Source organism: Ambystoma mexicanum, chromosome 2q (genome assembly GCF_040938575.1).
Source record: "Ambystoma mexicanum isolate Mex_15411 chromosome 2q, UKY_AmexF1_1, whole genome shotgun sequence".
NCBI classification, from domain to species: domain Eukaryota; kingdom Metazoa; phylum Chordata; class Amphibia; order Caudata; family Ambystomatidae; genus Ambystoma; species Ambystoma mexicanum.
In genome coordinates this window covers 1,010,439,745-1,010,463,936 of record NC_090924.1, presented here as the reverse complement: position 1 = coordinate 1,010,463,936, position 24,192 = coordinate 1,010,439,745, and the positions used below count along the sequence as shown (strand labels likewise).

At 43.3% G+C, this 24,192-nt stretch overlaps 1 protein-coding gene across 1 annotated transcript in view; it reads left to right on the top strand.

Annotated features, from left to right (window-relative positions):
* The window catches only part of LOC138569907 (macrophage mannose receptor 1-like), a 1,155,048-nt gene that overhangs the window by 442,232 nt on the left and 688,624 nt on the right, over positions 1–24,192 (top strand). The window lies entirely within an intron of this gene.

The following is a 24,192-nucleotide window of genomic DNA, read 5'->3' as shown; positions in this document are numbered from 1 at the left end:
TGCTCAGCACGGGCAATTCGACCACTACGCCCTGGAAGCGAAGAAAAAGCAAAGGGACTGGTTGTTCCCACCAGTCAGGGGAAGAAGACTCTCCGGCAGGGAGATCTCCTCTGTCATTGGGAAGTGGTGAGTCGGTTCGGCAGGGCTCCACCGGAGGTGTCGTCGTTGCAGGTCGGCTCAGCTTTACCCTCGTCGGATTCTTAGGTCCTCTGGCGACTTCTGAAGATCCAGTCCCAAAAGCCCTGCTTTTATGCAGAAAACCCCCATTCATTCAGCTTAGCTGTCAATCAAACCACGCTACGTGGTGAGCGGGGTGGCTCACCACTTGGGCCAATCACACCAGAGTAAGACTTGAGTTGGCAAGGCAACTCAGTCCAGGGTGCCTAAACCCCCTCCCACAGCCCCTGTGGTACCCAGACAGAATGGCACCACTTTGGAGGGCTTCTGTGCAGAAGCCCGCCAAAAGTGGAACAAAGGGCTCAACCTTTGGTTCGGAGTTACAGAGGCGAACACATACGCCATTTTAAAAACCGAGTTCTGGCAGAAAATACCAACCGGTAGATTTATTTAAGATAAATAAACCGGCGGTATGTTAGAGACTAACGTGAAAAAGTATTAGCCTCCAACAATGGGAAGAATCTCATGGGAATATATTCGGGGTCCAATATAAAAAGTAGTTTCCACTGCCACCAGCCAAAACTCGACGAGGGGGGACGGGACAGTGCCCCCTTGAACAACAGACCCAGGGGTAATCGAATGACCCCTACCAGCACGTCCACAATAGGATGGTTTGTACTAGTTCTGTTAGTAAATTTAGGTCTAGTAAAGCCAATGGTGACTTTACATGCCCTGGGAGACAGTAGTCAGTCCCAGGGTATAGAGTCTATGGTGGGGACCCTCTAGAACACCCCAGTGTTACGGCACGGAGGGTGCTGTGTAACACACATAGCAAAACACATGAGGCCCTATGGAGTAAAAGACCCCATAGCCCATAGAACACATTGACATTCAAAGAAATCTACCACAAATCATGTCCAAGAGTGGGAGAAAAGAGTCTCACTCTTGGCAGGATGGAAAAAAACAAACTCCAGAAATCCAGCAAAGCTGCTGGGGGACTCACTAGGTTAGGAAATTCAGCCTAAACAGAGAATTCTCCCTAACACTCGCCCCCCCCCCAGACTAAGGGACAGGAGCATTTAATCCACTCCTGGATGAATCTCATACCTCTAGTCGATGACATACATCCTAGAGAGACCATCAGCATTTTGGTGGTGACACCCTGACCTGTGCTCAATGGTGAAATCAAACCCTTGCAGGCAGATCGACCATCTCAGTAGTTTTGGGTTTTCCCCTTTCATTTGCATTAACCATCTCAAGGGTTGGTGGTCAGTCTGAATGACAAAAGTAGAACCATGCAAGTATGGCCTAAACTTCTTCAGAGCCCACACGATAGCAAAGCACTCTCTTTCGATTGTTGCCCACATTGTTTCAGGATCCTTCAGCTTGCGCCTGATGAAGCAAACAGGGTGCTCCCTACCTTTCCCATCCAGTTGACTGAGTACTGCACCTATTCCTACATTTGAAGCATCTGTCTGCACAATGAAAGTTTGGTGGTAATCAGGAGCTCTGAGTACTGGGGCTTGGCAAAGAGCCTTTTTCAGGTTTTCAAAAGCCTGATTGCACTCCTAGTTCCATCTAACCTTTTTAAGGAATTTTGGAGAGGAAATGACATTCAGAGGAGAAGCTATGGTCCCATAGTTCTCAATGAAATTCCTGTAATACCCAGTGAGACCTAGGAAGTCCCTCACCTGGGTCTGAGTAGTAGGTGTTGTCCAATTTTGCACAGCTTCAATCTTACTGAGAAAAGGCCTTATTTCTCCACCTCCTACCTTATGTCCAAGATAGACTACCTTACTCTGTCCAATTTGGCATTTACTTGCCTTTATGGTCAGATTGGCTCGTCCAAGAGCCTGCAAAACATCTCTTAGGTGGGTTACATGTTCTTCCCAGGAATTGCTGAACACCGCTATGTCATCCAAGTATGCCATGCAGAAGTCCTCCATCCCATTCAGAACCTGGTTTACCATCCGTTGAAATGTAGCAGGTGCATTTTTCTATCCGAAAGGCATTACCTTAAACTGGTATAAGCCAGCTGGGGTAGAAAATGCAGTTTTCTCCTTGGCATGGTCTGTCAGGGCTATTTGCCAATAGCCTGACGTCAAGTCAAATGTGCTGAGGAACTTGGCTGAACCAAGCCTATCCACCAACTCATCTGTCCTTGGCAAAGGGTGGGCATCAGTCTTGGTGACTGCATTAAGAGCTCTATAATCCACGCAGAATCTAAGTTCTTTAGATCTGGCCTTTGGTACTAACACAACTGGGCTAGACCATGGACTAGTAGAGGGCACTATTACCCTGAGATCAAGCATCTTGCTGACCCCACCTTTGATGTGGGTTCGTACATTTTCTGACATTCTGTATCCTCTGCTTTTGACTAGCAGACAGTCATCAGTGAGTATATCATGCTGGCCCCAAGGGGTCAAGCCTGGTGAAAGTGAGAACAGAGAGGCAAACTGATTCAACATAGATTTGCACTCTTCTTGTTGCTCACGTGCCAGATTTGAAGAGAAATTTACTCCTTCAATCTTTTTGTCTAAAGGCAAGCCTCTGAGGAGATCCGGAAGAGCTTCACTCTCTTCTTCTTCCGCTGATGATGCTAGAAGCAACGCTCCTACATCCGGTCTCGAGACATACGCTTTGAGTCTGTTGGTGTGGAAGACAGTCAGAGCCTCCTTGGGATTGCCCAAGTCCACCAGATAGTTGACCTCTCCGAGTTTACCCACAATTCTGAAGGGTCCCATCCATTTGTCTTGCAAGGCCCTCTGCCTTGTTGGGATCATAACGAGAACTAGCTGGTCTTGAGTGAACTCAACCATGTTAGCTTTTTGGTCATGCCAGTGCTTGACCAATGCTTGTCCAGCTTTCAAGTTATCACTTGCTTCTGTCATCATGGGCGACATTCTCCTCCGGAGACCTATCACGTAGTCAGTCACTCTGACTGGCTAGGGGAAAGGAGCACTCTCCAACCCCTCCTTAATCAGGGCCAATGGACCTCTGACGGGATGACCATAGAGAAGCTCAAAGGGTGAATAACCTACTCCCTCCTGAGGGACTTCTCTATAAGCAAAGAGAAGGCATGGCAGTAGAAGGTCCCACTTCCGTTTAAGGGGTTCTTCTAAAGCACCTATCATGCTCTTCATGGTTTGTTTGAACCTTTCTACCAACCCATTGGTTTGTGGGTGATAGGCTGTTGAGAACTTGTAAGTAACTCCACAGGTTTTCCACATGGCTTTCATGTAGTGGGACATAAAGTTTGACCCCCTGTCAGTAATTACTTCCTTAAGAAACCCGACCCTGGTAAAAATACCAAGGAGGGCCTTAGCCACAGCCGGAGCTGTAACAGTCCTCATAGGAATTGCCTCAGGATACCTTGTAGCATGGTTTACTACAACAAGTATAAACCTGTTGCCTGAGGAGGTTGGAGGATCAAGGGGACCAACAATGTCAATCCCTACTCTCTCAAATGGGACTCCCACAATTGGGAGAGGCACTAAAGGTGCCACATTCTTGGAGCCAACCTTACCAGAGGTCTGGCAGGTGTGGCAGCTCCTGCAATGTTTTTCTACTTCGGCCCCCATCTTCGGCCAATAAAAGTAGAGAGAGAGCCTTTCCTTAGTCTTCTTGAAACTCAAGTGACCAGCCAAAGAAATCTCGTGGGCTAACTGCAAGAACTGTTGTCTGTTCTCTTGGGGTACTACAAGTCGTTTATAGTCTCCAAGTGCAGACTCAGTCGGTTCACTGTAGAAGAGGCCATCTTCCCAGTGCAACCTGTATTTCCCAGGCTCTTGCTCTTCAGCCTGATTTTCTGCCTGGTGGCAAAGACCTTCCAGAGTTGGACGTTCTCTCTGTCCCTTACTGAAGTCTGCCCTGTTGGGTCCACCTTCTGTCAGTAAAGACTGCAGCTCAGGATGGTCAACAGGATCCAGATCTCCAATGAGTTCCTGGCCTTCCATTAGCTCTTCCTCCGAGTCTAATTCTTCCACACAGGGTTGTACCACCCTCTCAGCCTCAGCTGGAGGGGGAGTTACGGGTGTAACTTTGGACAACCGCAGGGAAGTCCGTTTTGGCTGCACTGAAGTGCTGGCTGCTGGTTTCGGTGTAGAGGTTTAAGTTTCCCTTTCGCGTCTGATTTCTTTGAGACAGCAGCTGACAATTCCAGTGGAGCAGGAGTGATATTTTTCTTCATCATCTCCTGGGGAGTACCTCTCATGGTTCTCTCCCTTGCAGGTCTGGTTAGCTCCTGTAACCGTTTACTAGGAGGTCTGGGGGTATGAGACACAACTCCGAGAGTTTTTAAATCGTTACCCAACAGAACGCGTCCTGGTACCTCACTCTGTATGCTGACAGGTATCTTCACAGTCATGTCGTTACACTGGATGAGAACTGGTAATTGGGGAAGCATCTGCACAGGCCCTCCAGCTAACTTGGTGAGGCGTTTGGGTGCCTTAGCAACATATTCAGCCTGAAAAAAAGATTTATCCACCTCAGTTATGCTGGCCCCAGTGTCCCTAATGGCAGGAGTCTCCTGACCATTCACCTGGACACTGTCCTTATAATATTCGTTAGTATTATCTGGGATAGAATTATAGACATCTAAATTCTGTTGTTCCCACAAACCCAGAGACACTAAAGAAACACTGGCTGAGACTCCAGTGGGTTCATTAGCCAGCAGTAGAAAGTTTCCACTTGCCATTTGGACTTCCTCCTCTGGAGCGAAGGCTAAGGAGACAAGCTGGACCCCTGAAGGTTTACCCAGGCATCTGGGATCTCTTTTCACATGGTCAGTAGAGCCACAAACAAATCATTTACCGAATGCTTTCAGGAATGGTGGCTTGTTCTGGCCTTCCTCTGGTTTGGCACCAGACGGTACACTATTCTGCTGCGGTTTTCCTTGTGGCTTACCCTTATGGTTTTGTTTGGGGCCCTCTTTGGAATTTGAGTTATTAGAATTCTCTTTTGAGTCTTTTTTAGGCTGTTTTCCCTCATCCTTTTTCCGAGCTGCCCCAGAATCCTTATGAGTAGCCCTGTTGGCAACCCACAAGTCAGTAGCCCTAGCTAGCTCCCTGGAATCCAATTCCTTCGAATCAGCTAAGTGCTGTCTGAGCTCAGGAGAACAGGCATCATAAATAGACTCCAACATAAAAAGATTCTTCATACCCTCATAAGTGTTCACTTTGTAACCCTTAATCCATCCCTCTAAGTTTTTCAACCCTTCACTCACCCAGGTAGCCTAAGGGGTACCATCATGCTTTTTGAGGGTTCTAAACCTCTTAAGATACTGGGAAGGGGTCTTCCCGAATCTAGCTATCAAAGCTAGTTTCACACTTTCGTAATCCTTCTTATCCACCTCCCCCAACTCCATTACCACATCAGTCGCAACAGGGGGAAACCTAGAGAACAACCAGGGAAGCAACTCATTCCCTGTGATGTCCTGGAGCCCATGATTATACTCAAACAGTTTCCACCAATCCAACACATCCAATCTAGGTTCATACATACCCACTAATTCCTTAGGCATCCGGGGTCTTTTGGGACTGGAACTTCTAGAGGAACCAGAGGAGAGAGAAGCATTTTCCACAGACATCTTTTTCATTTCCAACTCATGATTAAGTTCTATTTCTCTGAGTCTTAACTCAGCTTGCTTCTGCTCAGCCTGGGCATTCATTCTTCTGAACTCTAGCTCTTGGTTTCTTTCAGATTGAGCTAAAAAACGTTTGTACTCTAATTCGAGCTTCATTTTTTCAAGTTCAAAATAAGCAGGGTTACATGTGGGACCTGGTATGGGGCCCGTAGGTACAGTAGGTAAGGCAGACAGAGGTTCGGAGTGGCTAACTTCATTAGGTTCACTTTCCTCTTCTGACTCATTATCAAGACTTTGATTCAGATCAATACCATCACTGTTTTCTACATTTGCTGGAGAAGTTGGTTCCTCTGAACCAGTACCCAGACTTTGGTTTTCCAGCAATCTCGCTATCAGTTCTACTTTCTTGCTTACAGAAAGATTCTCTTGTCTACAGAGAGATCTCAAACTCTCAGTATTTTCGCCGGACAAGGACTCTTGGCTGTAAACTTCCATAGTAGACATGTTTTTGAAAGTTGCTTTTTAGTGCTAAGCTTTGTGGTTAGTTATCCTAAAGTGTTGAAAAGCACTCTAAACTGTATACTCGATACAAATCCAACCACTGTACACCAGTGTTAAGCAGAAACCTGTGCAGTTCCCTCTGGGACCACTGCAAAAGATTTAGGCCTACATGTGTTTGGCAGTAAACCCACTTGGTAGCAGTCTGTACCACACAGATTCACTTGGTAGCTGTGGCTGAGCAGTCAGACTTCCCTCAAGAAAAGTTAGGTAGTATGTGGAGTATACAAGATAGGGCAATTTACACAGTAGAACAAGCAGACACGGAACAGAGCTTGGGTGTAAAGATATATAGTTATTTATTTTTAAAAACACATCTATGAAAAACACACTGGCACTAATACGGCAAACAACTTCAATTACAATTACTATAAGTATATCAATCCCCTAACAATATTTCGACAAGTCTAGGTTCAACTGCACCACTTATTTGCAGACAGAGGTGAATGCTTTAACCTAGATGGCACTCTAATATTCGTTAAAACGGGAGAGAAAAGGCAGGGTATGAAACAAACTCGGTACCGACACTTTTACGAAGCAAATGCAAGGCAAGCAAGGCAGAGTCTACTGTTGATCACAAAGTCAGAGGCCAGGCCCACTCGGAGAGAGGCAAGGCGATATGTCCCAAAAAGTATCACAGTGGAAATGCACTTCGAGTCTCGGTAGCAAATTGTCACAGAAAGTTTGGACCAGTTTAGAACAAAAGGTTAAAAAGGTCTGGAGGCGACCCAATGGAAAGGTAAGGATTTAAGACACCTCACGCTAACCGTCACAAGGGAAGCCAGATGGACACGGTACCTTGTAAGTGCAGAGACAGCTCTGGCGGGGGCAGTTGTTCCTGGTGGTGGATGCAAGTCGGGGCTTTGCCAAGAGATGAGATGGTCTCGTCGTCGAAGGAAAGTTGAAGATCGTTGCACCACCAGAGAAGAGACCAGCCGCGGAGTGCTCCGTCACAAGGCACCACCTTTTGGTCGTGGTACAGGTTAGTGGCTATTCGGTTGCCGGGGTGCTCAGCACGGGCAATTCGACCACTACGCCCTGGAAGCGAAGAAAAAGCAAAGGGACTGGTTGTTCCCACCAGTGAGGGGAAGAAGACTCTCCGGCAGGGAGATCTCCTCTGTCGTTGGGAAGTGGTAAGCCGGTTCGGCAGGGCTCCACCGGAGGTGTCGTCGTTGCAGGTCAGCTCAGCTTTACCCTCGTCGGATTCTTAGGTCCTGTGGCGACTTCTGAAGATCCAGTCCCAAAAGCCCTGCTTTTATGCAGAAAACCCCCATTCATTCAGTCTAGCTGTCAATCAAACCACGCTAAGTGGTGAGCGGGGTGGCTCACCACTTGGGCCAATCACACCAGAGTAACACATGAGTTGGCAAGGCAACTCAGTCCAGGGTGCCTAAACCCCCTCCCACACCCCCTGTGGTACCCAGACAGAATGGCACCACTTTGGAGGGCTTCTGTGCAGAAGCCCGCCAAAAGTGGAACAAAGGGCTCAAACTTTGGTTTGGAGTTACAGAGGCAAACACATACGCCATTTTAAAAACCGAGTTCTGGCAGAAAATACCAACCGGTAGATTTATTTAAGATAAATAAACCGGCGGTATTTTAGAGACTAACGGGAAAAAGTATTAGCCTCCAACAATGGGAAGAAACCCATAGAATTTTATTCGGGGTCAAATATAACAAGTAGTTTCCACTTCCACCAGCCAAAACTCAACGAGGGGGGAACGGGACAGTGCCCCCTCGAACAACAGACCCAGGGGTAATCAAATTACCCTTACCAGCACGTCCACAATAGGATGGTTTGTACTAGTTCTGTTAGTAAATTTAGGTCTAGTAAAGCCAATGGTGACTTTACATGCCCTGGGAGACAGTAGTCAGTCCCAGGGTATGGAGTCTATGGTGGGGATCCTCTAGAACACCCCAGTGTTACGGCACAGAGGGTGCTGTGTAACACACATAGCAAAACACATGAGGCCCCAGTAAAAGACCCCATAGCCCATAGAACACATTGACAAAGAAATCTACCACAAATAATGTCCAAGAGTGGGAGAAAAGAGTCTCACTCTTGGCAGGATGGAAAAAACAAACTCCAGAAATCCAGCAAAGCTGCTGGGGGACTCACTAGGTTAGGAAATTCAGCCTAAACAGAGAATTCTCCCTAACAGGGTATCTTGAAGATGAGTTGGGTATCAGCTGCGTAGGTGTAGACGGTCAGTCTGTGGGTTCTAATCAGTTTAATTACTGGGACATTTATATGTTGAAAAGGAGTGGGGAGAAGCTAGAACCTTGTGGTACTCTGGAGATGTTTTTGGTGTTAGAAGTAAATGGCGGTAAATACGTTCTCCGGATTGGAGTTGTGTGTCTGATTGTGCCGAAGGCTTCTGATACGTGCAATAGTATGATGGCTGATCGGGTGCTGTTGTCTGCATTTATTTTTAGGTCGTCGCATATGGAGAGAAGTGCCATTCAGTTCCTCTCATGGGTCTGAAGCCGGCTTGGAAGTGGCTTAGTATTCGGGTAGTTTTTATGTGGTTGAGTAGGATTTTGTAGCTGTAGTTCTCCAATAGTTTCACTGGGTAAGGTAGGTTCAATATCAGTCTGTAGTTGGTGGGATCTTCCACACTTTCTGTTTCGTTTTTTGGGAGGTCCTTGATGTATACTAATTTGAAGGTTTTAGGTATTGTTCCTGTGTTTAGATAAGCCGGAAATATGATGCTGGGGTTCTGTTGTTGCCTGTTGTCTGATTTTGCTGAAGATATTTGGTGGGCATGGGTCACCACAGGATCCGGAGAGATGGGTGTATTTTGCTAGCGTGTCGAAAAACGATTCCATCTATGGGTTCAAAATGTTTGAGTGTAGTTGCGGTTGGGGGTGTGCTGGTTATTGGTGGTTCCAATAGTGTGTTTATTGTTGCATGATTTGTGTCAATGGTCCGTTGAATTTTTTCTATTTTTGTTCTTAGGTGGTTAGTGATGCTGTTGCATAGGTCGTTGTATGAGACCTTTGTTGCAAGATGTCAGGATTTTGATTTCTTTCATGATTTTGAATAGTTCTTTTTGTGGGTTTGTTGTCGATTGGATTCTCATTGCGTAGTATGCTTTTTTTGCTTTAAGGACTGCTGATTTGTACATTCTGAATTTCATTGGTATTTGATTTCGTCTGATTGATTATAATGGGTTCTCTATAGATTTTCCAGTTTGCAGTTTGTTTTACTGAGTTCTCTCAGTTCTTCTGTATACCATCTTGCTACTATCTTGCTGCCATTTTTTTTCCGGTGGCTTAGAAGAGTTTTGCTGGTGCTATTTGGTGTAGGGCCTCTGTAATCCAGGCCACTAAGTCTGGCGTCATTCTGTTTAGCTGGGAGATGTTTGGTTTGGTTGATTCCATCAGTTCCATAAGGGATTCTAGATGAAGACTCCATCAGTTTCTTTTGTTGGTAGTGTGCAGTATTGTGTTTCCGGGCAATACGCGGTTAGGTGGTCGAGAGTCTGTCTCTTCAGAAAATTGCGTCCAAGGTATGTCTGGTACTGTGGGTGGGTTAATTCACTATTTGCTTGGAGTGGATTGTTTCACAGTAGGGCGTGAGGGAGTTTGCCTTGGTTTTGTTTTCTCTTTCGAACCAGATGTTGAAATCTCCCTGGACAAATATGTTCTCTTGAAAACTGGAAAGGTTTGCAATGCAGTGAGTGAGTTTCGGTGCAACATTTGGGTTGTAGGATGGCGGTCTGTAGATCTGGATGAACAGTAAGTTGGCTTGGTCGTTGCGCTTGATGTTGATTATGAGAGAGTTGCATTCTTCTATGTCAGTTGGTGCAAGTGCTCTGCCGCCAATGTGGTCTTTGTTCATCATTGTGATTCCATCTCCTCTTCTGTTTACTCTATTGGTGTGTATTAGTTTGGAGTTGTTTGGCATGGCTTCATGGGTGATTGTTTTGTAATTGTCCGATAGCCATGTTTCTGTTGAAAAGAGTGCTTCCCTCATTTAGGAGGTCATACATTTCTGTTTTGTGTTTGGCCATGGATCTTATGTTGAGTAGGCTGCAGTGTAGTATGTGTGTTCTTCCTTGTTTGTTGTTACCTATCCTTTCTTGCTTTTTGGTCGGGGTGGCGTTTGTTGGGTGTTCTTTTGCTGAGGTTCTCTCTAAAATGAGTTTGCTGTTCGCTGATATTGTGGTTGGGGCTTCTGTCTCTTCGTTGAGGAGATCGATTACATTGACGGAAGGGTTTCTTAGTTCTGGATCGTAGTGGTGGATCGGTTGTTTGTACGTATGGTCGTTTTCCAGTCTTTGGTTATGTAAGGGGTGTGAATGGTTAGAGATTCAAGTTTGGCTCTGATTCTTGTTGGGGCCTTTCCAAAAATGTGTTTAGAGTTGCTGTGTTCTGTGTGTTGTGATGTGGGGTTTGGAGTCCTGCTCGGGTTAAAGATGGCCTGGGTCCTTAATTGTGGGTTGTTTGTCGATTGTTTATTTTCTGTTGTGTTAGGGTTGTAGGTGGAGAGATAGCGCAAAATGCATTCTAGTTTTGGTTCTTGTTGTGGTCCGTATCCTCAGTCCATTTAGTGGTGTCCATAGGGGGTTCTGGGGTGTTGCAAATTCCTATAACTGTTTTCCTTTTTTGTTTCTTTTTCTTTCTTATAATGTGACATGTTTGTGGTCTATGCCTATTGCCATGGGGTTTGAGCCCTCCTGGATATTTTAAATTTATTTTTTACTTACAGTTAGCAGTGGGACCCTCTGCTGTAGTGTACAGTGGTGTCTGCTTCATAGTGGCTTTAATTAGTAGCTTCAGTTTTGGAGACAGAGTTGGAATGTGATATATTGTATATTATTAGAAGAATATTCCAGGGGCTGCTGCCCTCCTAGGTCTGTGATTTCCTTGTCTCCAGATAGATAGGTGTGTTTCGATGCTCAAATCGTGTGTGCCCCAACATACAGTGACGTCTGCATTGGTATGGTTGTGTGTTGTGCCTCTGTTTGGTGTCTGTAAGGGCTTCTTCAACTGTGAAAGCCTCTTTGTGACGACTGTATTTCCGACTCAGATTTTTATTTTGTTATGGCTCCTGATCCCTTAGTGTTGATGAGTGATTTAGATTGTTTTTATTCTACCGATAGTTTGGTCTTCACCTACAGGGTCCTGTAAAATATTTGGTTCACAGTGGCATAGGTCTCTCAGTGGTGGTTGTATTTCAGTCTAGAAGTCTCCTGTGGCGTTCGGCTTCTCTGGTCGCTGTTTTTTTTGGCTGTATGGGGTTCACAGTGGCGAGACCAGAGACATCATTTAGGAGTCACCCGGGGTCTCCCTTGCCACCCTTGTGGTCTCGCTTGATACGCCTTAAATAAAAAATATTAAAAAATATATGTCAGGCTTCCGGGCTGTGGCCAGCAGCATGTGGCTCTTTGTTTTTGCAGTGTCTTGTTTTCTGATAGCCATATCCGGTAAGATAGCTCAGTGTGTTGAGTGCATGCTGCTGCAATGTGTGTGATCTGTAGATTGCAGGTTCGACTCCCAGCAAGGTCAATTTAGCCTTTCATCCTGTTGAAGTTGATAAATGAGTACCAACACAGGTTGGGTGATATTGTATGTATATGTGTTCTATATGAAGATCTTAAGCGTAAGTGCTACATAATAACACATCAGTATCGTTACTCTTGAACGCCTGCTTGCATTCACAGTCATTTGCTAATATGGGCCTATAAGTGCAGATATTAACGATACATATGGTGATCCATTTTTGTTTGAAATGTACATCACTTTAAAGTGATATCGTAACCATATTTTTCGTAGTGTACTTAGAAACAATGTTATGTGATGCCACTTCCTGTTTTGTCAAGTGGTGAAAGGTTGTGTTCCATAGGTTCCCATGTTGTCAGTTTGGGATGGGTTCAAATTACATCACTTCCTATGATATCATCAGAGGTTATGGATCGTGTTATGTCACTTCCGCTACCCCTGACATTTTGGTGAAATGACGTCCCTGGACGAGACCTCTCTGTTTAGGTTGTATTTCAGTCTCTGAGTTTCTTTTGGTATGGCACCTGATCTCCTTGTATTGATGAGTGGTTTAGATTTGTTTTATTCTCCCGATGGTCTGTTCTTCGCTTGTGCAGTCTTTTGTAGTTACCTGCTTCACAGTGCCAAAAGCCTCTCTGTGGTTTTTGTATTTCAGTCTTAGGGTCTCATGGGCTTGGAAGCTTTCGGTTGCTGGGATTTTGTACCTGTATTTGCATTGGGTTCACAGTGGCAAAAGCCTCCCTGTGGTGGCCTAATACATAGTAGGCTGTCAGATGTAACCAGCCTCAAGTCAGAAATTACCTGTGGGAGGGGAACCTTACTACTGTGATGAAGTCCCTTGCCTGTGTGTCGCTGCAGACCGCCACCACTGTACAATGCTAGATATCCAGATAAGAATTAACAGGTAGTGACTAATTTTAAAGTCTTGCTACGTTTGGGTGCAGTGTTTAATTCCGATGTCCAGCTAAACATAGCATGCAGTAGCTAACTTGAAAGTCTTGCCAATTTAGGGTGCAGTGTGTACTTCAGATAGCCATCTAAAATTAACAGGCAGGGTCTAACTTGAAAGACTTGATAACTTTGGGTGCAGTGCCTAATTCATATGTCCAGCTAAATTTAACCAGCTGTGGCTAACTTGAAAGTCTTGCTAGCTTAGTGTGCAGTGGCTAATTCAGATATCCAACTAAAATCAACAGGCAGTGGTTAACCTGAAAGTCTCGCTAACTCTGGGTGCAGTGTCTAATTCAGATATCCAGCTACAATTAACAGGCAGTGGCCAGCTCGAAAGTTTCTCTAGCTTAGGGTGTAGTGGCTAATGCAGATATCCAACAAGAAATAATAGGCAGTGGCTAACTTGAAAGTCTTGCTAACTTTGGGTGCAGTTATGTTATGTTATATTATTTGGCATTCATATAGCGCTCTATATATCATTGGTATGACTTCAAAACGCTGGTAGGTTGAACGCCCTCGTGGACCGTAGTCCAGGTCAGTTGAGAGAATAAGGTGTCTTAGGGTGCTTGGGTGCACCAGTTACGTGTGCAGCTGATGTAATTACCTGATGGTAGCTGCATCCTAGCATTAGGAGTGGTGATATTGATATCAGTTGAATGTGTGCAGTCTGGCAGGTGGACACCAAGACTGAGTTCTGGCTGCGTTGGGCCTGTAGGACGCTTATGTGTGCAGCTTGGCCGGTTTCTCATGGGATATAGCTGCTTTTTCTTTTAGAATGATAAGGTGTTTATGGGGTAATGTTTGTATGTGAGCAGCTAGGCTGAAATTGATCGAGGGGTATAGCTGTACTCTAATTGAGTGATGGTGTAGAGTAGAGAGTAAGCATAGTGATATGGGGGTGAGAGATTGGGTTGCGTTATGATCTAAAACATAGGTAAGTAAATTACAGAACTATCTCAGGCGGCACTTCCTGAGATAGTGAGTCGAGCGAGTGAGAGCAATTCTAATTGTGTAGCGCATGCAAGTGAGTCACAGTGCTATCTCCGGGTGTACTTCAAGATGTGAGTTAAAGTAGCTTTCAAGAAGTGAATCAATCTAACAAGAACAGTTCCTAAGCGTGTTAATAAATCACCGTATCATCACAGCGTGCACCCTCTAGATTTGAATCAATGTAACAAGACCAGTTCTAGGAGAACGGCACAGGCAGGCGACGCAGGCTAGTGAATTTACAGTACTATCACAGTGGGCACTTTCTAGGTTTGCTTCAATGCAATGCTAATAGTTTCTAACAAAGTTCTAAGTGTGCATCAGTGTAATGCTAATAATTTCTAGCAATGAAGACTAGTAAATTCACAGTGTCTAATTCACATGTCCAGCTAGACATAGTATGCAATGGCTAACTTGAAAGTCTTGCTAGCTTAGGGTGCAGTGTGTAATTCAGATAGCCATCTCAAATTAACAGGCAGGGGCTAACTTGAAAGTCTTGCTAACTTTGGGTGCAGTGCCTAATTCATATGTCCAGCTAAAATTTACCGGCAGTCGCTAACTTGAAAGGCATGCTAACCTAGGGTGCAGTGGCTAATACGGATATGCAGCTAAAATTAACAGGCTGTGGCTAACTTGAAAGTCTCGATAATTTTGGGTGCAGTGTCTAATTCAGATATCCAGCTAAAATTAACCAGAAGTGGCTAACTTGAAAGTCTCACTAGCTTAGGGTGTAGTGTCTAATTCAGATGTCCAGCTACAATTAACAGGCAGTGGTTAACTTGAAAGTGTTGCTCGCTTAGGGTGCAGTGTGTTATTCAGATATCCATCTAAAATGAACAGGCAGTGTTAACTTGAAAGTGTTGCTCGCTTAGGGTGCAGTGTGTTATTCAGATAGCCATCTAAAATGAACAGGCAGTGGTTAACTTTAAAGTCTCGCTAACTTTGGTTGCAGTGGCTAATGCATATATCCAACTATAATTATCAGGCAATGGCTAACCTCAAGGCATAAATTAGTTTTCAAATATTGATTAGCGGAATTTGCTAATTCCATTTTTTTAATAGTAAACAAACATATTTGATTAGCAATTTTCTACTAATATTTTAAATGTCACCAGAAGTTAGCTGTACCCCAAGAAATACATTTAGCAAGAATACACAATTTCTGTACCTTTGAAGAAATACATTAGTGCAATGAGTGTCTGTAAAATGTAAATGTTTGCTGCATGAATGGACTAAAAAAATAGATAGGATAAAAAAAATCTCTGAAAATGTTTTCAGTTCAAGGCTCTGTACGGCTGGGTCATGCAGCAGTCAGTGGTGCATAGTGCAGTGTCCTTCAAATTGTCAACAAGACATCAATTCAGACTTAATTGTGTGTGTGCCATTTTTATTTTATTATCAGGTTTCATTTGGCTAGTGTTTGGCATAAAACAACAGATTTCAAGCGACTACTTGGTTTATAATTGGGAAAATCATTTTAAAAGGAATGTAGGACTAAGATATGTCTTGAGACGTGCTTCGAGTGCATGATAGCGGCAAATTGTGCAATGTAATTCCCCTAAGGCCACCAACACTGCTTAGGGATAAAATGCTAATTTCTGTTCATGCCAGCACACTGGTGTGGCTGGGTTGGGTCAAATGATTTGCCCAGGATCATTTGGTTGAGTAGTGAAGCCACAATTTGCCAGCAATTTAAGCAACTTACCACATACCTGTCAAGCTCTAATTAGTGCACATATTTTTTTTGTGTTGCAAGAACCACAATATGGTTGCTTATTTGCAAAGTAGACAAATCCACTCGAAGCAACCACCTGTGTGGGAGTATTTGCACCACCCTGAATAGAAGACTGCAAGTGACAGCCCCCACCAATAACACAACCTGCTTGCAGAAGGTCTTTTAAACATCCTTACATTATCGTGATTAAAGCACTGCCCGTGGCACAAAAAACAAAATATGTTTTTTAGTGTAAAGAAAATGGGCTACGCTTTGCTTACCTCTCGGTTAACACTTCCTTTGTTATCAAAGTCAGTGTGAAAGTCCACTATTGTCTGTTATCTTCCTCTACACACACATTTCAATTCCTACAAAACAGGCAAGAGCAACTGATTACCCACAGCAATAGGTAGGAGAAATATTATTGCCAGCCACTTCCTAAAACCAAGCCCCGCAATCAGGGACAGCGTCAGGGCCTTTCAACGCTTACACACGAAAGAGGCCGCGAGTCTTGGAGCGGGGGGGGGCAACTAGCTAACTTGAAAGTCTCGCTAGCTGAGGGTGTAGTGGCTAATTCAGATATCAAGCTACAATTAACATGTAGTGGCTAACTTGAATGTCTCGCTTGCTTAGGGTGCAGTGTCTAATTCAGATATCCAGCTAAAGTTAGCAGCCAGTGGCTAACTTGAAAGTCTTGCTAGCTTATGGTGCAGTGGCTTACTCAGGAGAGTTCAGGAGAGAGGTGGAGAGTTTTCATCATGTTCTGTTTCCTGGTGGTTTTCTTGTCTTGTGAGTAAACTGGCCCACTATCTGCTTATATGAGGATATCTTATGATGAGATGGCTCAGCTATGTGCTAGATATGCATAGGGATTATGATAGGATGGTGCAGGCAGCTATGTGTTAGGGATAGATGCCGTTACAAAAAGAGAGTCCAGCTATGTGCTAGGTATGTGGACAAATATGATAGATAGGACATTTATAGGTATCTAGACAGTATTATAAAATAGACCAGCCATGTGCTCGGCATACAGACCAATATTATAAGTAGCTCAGTTATGTGCTAGTTAAGTAGCTAGTTTATAATGGAACAGCCCGGTTGTGTGCTTTGTAGGCAGGCAGATTATTATGAAGCAGCCCAGCTATGTGCTAGGTAGGCAGATCATTTATAATGGAGCAGTCCATCCACATACCAGGCACGCAGCGGGTATGATAAATAGCCTAGCTATGTACTAGCTAGGGAGATATATTCAAATGGAACAGCTCAGCTATGTGCCAGGTATGCAGACAAATTACAATGAAGTAGTGTAGCTATGTGCTGGGCGTGCAGACAGGTATGATAAATAACCCAGGTGTATGCTAGATGTGTAGATAGATTCAAATGGAATAGCCCAGCACAGTGCTAGACATGCAGACAGGTCATAATAGAGTTTACAAGCAGGCTATAAGGAAATAGCCTGAATGTGCTATGTATGCAGACAAGGTTTAATTGAAAGGGCCAGGTATATGATGAACTTGCAGACAGGTATAGTATAACACTCCAGCCGTGTGCTACATAAATTGACAGGATATAATAGGACAGGCCTGCCATGAGCTGGGTATGCCGACAGGTTCTATTATAACAGCCCAGCTATGTAGTAGGTGTTCAGACAGATTAAAATAGAATGGGCCAGCTATGAACTGGGCATACAGACACATTATAGTATAGCAGCCCAGCTATGTGATAGGTGTGTAGGCTGGATATAAAGATACAGGTGATCTTTGAACTGGTTAGGCAGATAGGTTGTAATATCTCATCTATGTGCTAGGTGTTCAGACAGGTTGTAATAGAACAGCCCATCTATGTGCTAGTTGTGTAGACTGGATATGAAGAAACAGGTCAGTTTTGTTTTGGGTATGCAGACAGGTTATAGTATAATAGCCCAGCTATGTGCTAAGTATAAAGTCAGGATACAATTAGACAGACCCGCTATGAGCTGGGTATCAAGAGAGGTTATAGTATAACAGCTCAGCCATGTGCTAGGTGTGTAGACAGGATATAAAGAAACAGGCCAGCTATGATCTGTGCAAGCCAGCATCTTCTACGATAACATCCCAGTGGTGTGGTAGGTGTGCAGACAGAATATAATAGAATGGGCCAGCTATGAGCTGGGTATGCAGACACATTATGGTATAGCAGGTCAGCTATGTGCTAGGTGTGTAGACAGGATATACAGGAACATGCCAGCTTTGAGCTGGGCATGCAGACAGGTTAAAATAGAATAAGCCAGCTATACGCTTGGTATGCAGACGGGTTATAGTACAGCAGCCCAGCTATGTGCTAGGTGTGCAGACCAGATATAAAGGAACAGTCCAGCTGTGTGCTGGCTATACAGACAGGTTATAGTATAACAGCCCAGCTATGTGCTATGTATGCAGATAGGATATAATAGGACAGGCACACTATGAGCTGGGAATGCAAATAGGTTATAGTATGTCAGCCCAGCTATGTGTTAGGTGTGCAGACAGGATATAAAGGAACAGGCCAGCTTTAAACTGGGTATGGAGACAGGTTATAATATAACAGCCCATCTATGTGCTATTTGCTCAGATAGAATATAATAGGGCATGCCATCTACAAGATGGGTATGCAGACAAGTTATATCATAACAGCCCAGCTATGTGGTAGGTGTGTGGACAGGATATTAAGGAACAAGCCAGCTATGCGCTGGGTATGCATACAGGTCATAGTAGAAGAGCCCAGCTACCTTTTAATATTTTTTTGTACATGTATGTGTTTATTTATCTATTTACATACAGGAGGAACAATGCTCTTTAGATCACAAAAGAACATGAAATAGATAGGAAAACGGTATGCAGACAGGTTATATCAGAACAGCCCAGCTATTTATTTATTTATGTTTATTTTTTATTTATATTCAGGAGTAACAATGCTCTTTTGATCATAAAAAAAAACATACGATAAGAAAAAGTTTTGACAGGAAGCAGTGAGCTTCTTATATTGTGGCGAGTTTGAGGGACATTCAGGCCAGGTTGTGGAGGGGAGTAAATGGAACAGTCACCGGAGTCAATACATAAGTGGACATACATAGATTACGGACAACAAGCATTCAACATGTTTAAGTGCAGGTAGGCGGTACGGCTAGTTGTGCTAGGGATGTGACCATGCTGGGTGAAGTGCTTGAGTGGAGGCAGAGGAAGTAAGAGATATAGGCAGGTTAGATGTGAGGGAAACATGTTAGCTATCAGACATGTAAGAAGTGTGCAGACAGGATATAATAGAATGAGCTAGCTATGAGCTAGGTATGCAGAATGTTTATAGTATACCAGCCCAGCTATGCGCTAAGTATGCAGACAGGATATAATGGGACAGGTCAGCTATGAGCCAGGAATACAGACAGGTTCTAGTATAACAGCCCATCTAGTGCTAGATGCACAGACAGGATAACATAGAATGGACCAGCTATGAGCTGGGTATGCAGAAAGGTTAGAGTATAACAGCCCAGCTATGTGCTATGTATGTAAACAGGATGTAAGTGAACAGGCCAGCATTAAACTGGGTATGCAGACAGGTCATAGCATAACAGCTCAGCTGTGTGCTAGGTGTGCAGACTAGATATACAGTACCAGGCCAGGTAGGAGTTGGTTATGCAGACAGGGTATATGGTATGGCAGCCAACTATGGGTTAGGTGTGTAAACTGGATATAAAGGAGCTTTGTGCTGGGTATGATGACCGGTTATATTATGGCTGGCCAGCTATGTGCTAGGTGTTCAGACAGTACATAATAGAACAGGCCAGCTATGAGCTCGGTATGCAGAAAGGTTATAGTATAGCAGCACAGCTATGTGATATGTGTGTAGACAAGATGTAAAGGAACAGGCCAGCTATGAGGATAGGAGAAAAAAAGGGTACATCCCGGGATTTTTTGTTATAGGGGGATTGAGCACTATTGGGACTACTTATAATGTGTTACACAATGAAGGGAGTGCTCAATTACCTCTCTCTTAGTCTACCTAATAAGGTGGTCAGATAGAAACTCAACAAAAGGATAGAATTCTTTACCCATGTATCATATGTATAGACAAAAAATTGTCGTGCCAGAGAAGTATGTATAAAAACACATTTTAATCAACAATTAAGTTCAATACATCATGTGGTATATGCTTTCCACAAGGCATTACCACTATTTTTAGAAACATTAAGAATTTGTGACATACAATTTAAAGAAACCCAATTCTCAATGCTTCAGAATTAATGCCAGTGGTGGCTAGGGTTAGTAAGTGGCAATCATATTTTCAATATACAAGTACGATATTAATGCCAGAATTTTTGACAAAGGAGCAAACTATCTAAATTGTATGTCACAAATTCTTAATTTTTCTAAAAATAGTGGTAATGCCTTGTGGAAAGCATATACCACATGATGTATTGAACTTAATTGTTGATTAAAATGTATTTTTATACATACTTCTCTGGCACGACAAATTTTTGTCAATACATATGATACATGGGTAAAGAATTCTATCCTTTTGTTGAGTTTCTCTCTGACCACCTTATTAGGTAGACTAAGAGAGAGGTAATTGAGCACTCCCTTCATTGTGTAACACAGCTATGAGGATAATAAACATCTCAATAGCAATATTAGAACCATCATTGCTCCTCCATCGTGTTCTTCACCTGAATTGTCTCGTCCATCGGTATCTCCTAGTGTTCAGCAAATTATCAAAACGCCTGAAGACGCCAGTTGTGGAATAAACTCCCCTAATGATATATCTAATTGGCCTGATTTTAAAGACCAGCTACTGCAAGGCCTGGGGGCATGTCACAATCGTGAAGATTTCCTTTCTTGGATGACGTTAGTAGGGCTGAAAGCAGCTGAATCTCGGTTGCCTATTTTACAGAATCCTGTAAACTATGAGACCAATGTGAATGGAAAGTCTATTGACCATTCTGGATTACATCAAGGAACTCAAACTGAGCCCATTGCTTCTATCTATCCAGCAATGCCACTGGAGATGAAAGTAGTAACCCCTGATGTTAGTCAGGGGTTGGAAGATCCATTAAAGGATGGCTGCCTAACTATCAAGCCCAGGGGTCTTTCGACCTCTATACGTCACAGGGATCGAAGACTGAAAAAAAAAACACAATGGGCCTCATTACAACTCAGGCGTTAAGGGTTAACGCCACCGTTAACCCTTAACGCCTGATTCTGATTTTAACGCCTGCTTTTAGCAGGCGTTAAAATCCATGGCGCTAACCTGCCATGGTGCTAATTACGCCGCCGTAATTTACGGCGGCGTAATTAGCGCCTTCCCCACTCCCATTATGCCCTATGGGGCAAAAATGGGAATGGGGAAGGGAAAATGGGAAATGGGGATTTACCGCCCCACTCACCTTGGAATGGGGCGGTAAATCCGCCATCCACCATGGTGTAAACGGAGTTTACACCATGGTGGTAAAGTTGGTGTACTTAGCACCAAGGTTGTAATTAAAAACATTGATCCTACTATATGGAGTTTTGTATTGGACTCTAGAAACATTATATTAACCAATTGTGAATCAAGAGAAGCCTTAATGAACAAAATCTTAGCTTGGCTTAATATAAAAGTGACTCCCAAATTATTTAGACTTTCAGACTTTACAGTTATACAGAGAATCCACATTGAGACATAGGTTCCCCCTATGGGGGCTGAAATGGGAATGGGGATGAACCATGTCTGTGTCCTCGAGTGAGGAATTACCGGGCCATCCGAACTCGGAATGGTCCGGTAAGTCCTCATTCCGAGGACAGGGACACAGATGCGGTTTTGCCGGCATGCATGCCGCCAATAGCGGCATGGCTACCGGCATACCTCGTAATGAAGCCCAATAAGTAGACACAAATTTGTTATCACTGAGGTAAGAGATACTTGGGCTCCTGATAGACAGCAAAATCAGAATTGGCTTGTGTGCAATGTTATTGTATTTTGTACATATCTAGCAGGATAGTACTTATGTATATATTCTAATTGTGCCATGCCATTAGTACATGACGGTAATTCTCTGTCATGTATGAAGATTTACAAACTTTGAGATTTCTTTCAGAAGACGGTATACCCAATCTTGGACCACTAACTGTTGAAACCGACAATAGATTCATTCTTAGAAGCTTGAAAACTCTTCTCTGTTTTTACTACGAGAAGAGCACTGTATATGTTTGTGATATCATGTAGGTATTTGGGAAAACCACAAAATCCGTCATTGATTTCAACTTGCAGATGTATTCAAAATTACAGCGCAATCCCCCATTTTTAGTTTGGGCCATTAGGTGGTCCTTGCACCAATCTACAAACTGGTACTATTGCATTAGAGTACAGATGGGGAGAAATGCCAGAGAACGACTTCCAGGTTCAGTTCAGCACACTACCTTGCTGGTCCACATCAGATGCCGACAGTGTTCAGCACCGACCATCTGATTGAGGGTATTTGTATCCCCCAGTGGACCAAGCGCTGTATGCATTGATTCCAAATTGCGAGACGGATAGTCCTAGGTAAAAGAGGAGGTACCACCATTGCTCCAAGTGCTATTCCATGCATCTGACAGACTATTCTCTCTGTAAAAGTGGACCTGCATTGTGTCAAACACGTACCTCAAAATGCTCACCCTGGGGAAGGCTCGTCATATCTTTAAGTGTCGCTGAAACTAGTTGGTGTTTGTTTTGTATGAGAACTTCTGTATTAAAAAGCCTGAACATTGACAGGCATTTATACTTAATATTTTGGATTTTGGACAAGATTTGGACAAACATTGTTTGTACCTATATATAATAATTTCACTTTCTGTTGTGATTTGCTGGTGGTATACAACAATCACACTGGTGATATTTGTGTGATATTTTTATGATCTGTGATGTTTTTCGTATTAAAGTGATTTTCCTTTTTTACTTCTGCCGTGTCAACAGCGTTTTTTGAGCTTGGACATAGTCTGTTTCCTTGTATAAATTAAAGGAACAGGGATCTCGAAAGATGACTAAAACAATATTTTACTAAATGACACCCAAAGAGACTTTTACTTTTTTTTTTTGGAGTGTGTTACAGTTACATAAATAACTTGTCACACTAATTACATAGAATATTAGCATCTGACCGTAGATTTGAACTTGCTGATGTGTTCAAAATGACGGTGCAGATCCCACATTTTTAGTTTGGGCTATTAGGTTGTGCTTGCGCCACCTATAAGCCACAACTATTGCATTAGAGTACAGATATGGAGAAATGACATACGAGAAGGTGACACACAGCTTGCCATTGACTGCCTATGGCCATGCTAATCCCTATGGCTATTCACACCGAGTTCTTGCCCCTCACTGCCCCAAAAACCTCATCATGGGTAGGCTTGCTTTTCTCAAATATTACGATCAATCTTTGCACTCATGTGTCTGCCAGGGTTTCTTCAAGGCAGTCTTCTGAGAGTTAATGACTTAATTGGAGCTGTAAACATGCTGCTGGTGTAATAAAAATGTCTCAACCAGGTCTACCTGCAGCCAGTCGATTTATAAGCACTGTGTGTGTCCTTCACTGAAGTTCTGTTAAAAACAAGCATTGGCAATTGGCAAAACCAACAGTTTTGGCTTGTATATAATTATCAGGTATTTGCCAGGCACTGCTATTAGATGCCCAGGTACTTGCACCATTTTGCACCTGCTATAATCAAGGGCCAGTTAATACCACTGTGGAAGTGCCTAGCAAGTGCCTTTCCCATGCCTACTGTTGGCATTGCCAATGCTTTTTGTTTTTGACACCAAGTGTTCCTTTAACCTACGATAATCCACATTCCAATTTTCATCACAGTCTAAACCTAGTAATGGACATTCCGCTGAAGTGCATACTTAAGGTACAGCAGGCCAATCTTCATTGCCAGACACATTCCCAAGGAGGTGAAGTCCAGTTATGGCTGTATTCCATGGACAGATGTGCCAGAAGGCAGGCAGAGCACCAGGCACCAAATGGTCCCCTTTAGTCTATACAGCCATTCAGTATGAGATACACAATCTACTTCTAGGCCATACAGTACCGTAGGGCCTATACTTTTAGGTCTTGTATATTTAACACTGTTTGTCTTTCCATGTGTATCATACGATACCAGTTCAGGGCATAGGACAGTGCAAAGGGCAAGAACGGAGAACACATCTTTTGATTTTAATCTATATGACTGAAATTGCAGGATGTGTTGGTACCATTCGTTCCCTGAACTTTGGTCACTGAGCCTGTCAGAAAGAAACAGAACACAGCAAAATAAGGGTTTCTTTCTGTTTAACTTATGCTGTGTTTTGTGTCTGTAGATGTTCATGGAGAACAGCATTATGCATGGATATACATTTTCCTAGTATTTTTAGGGTATTATCAGTAATTAGATGCTAAACTTACTTACAATTGGTAAGTAACCTTGGTATCAAAACATGCTTTTTTCAGTGAATGCATTCTTGAATTGCAAAAAAGTATTTTTCAGAGTTCCTGTGTTGTGTCCATATGTCATCAAGATGCATATATGTGGTGTTCATACACATTATTGTGCAGGAGAATGTCTTCCACAAATGCAATACATTTTTTGAAGCCATACATCTTTGCCACACATCTGCTTTGTTTCTAATCTGTTATATTGATTTTCAAGTTTAGTCATGTTTTGGTTGCCTGTAACATAATGTTTCCCCGTTTGTGAATGCAAATAATTTTTTAGTCTTAGAATTTAATGTACACTCTAATTATAAAAAGTGTGAACAATACTCCTACCTC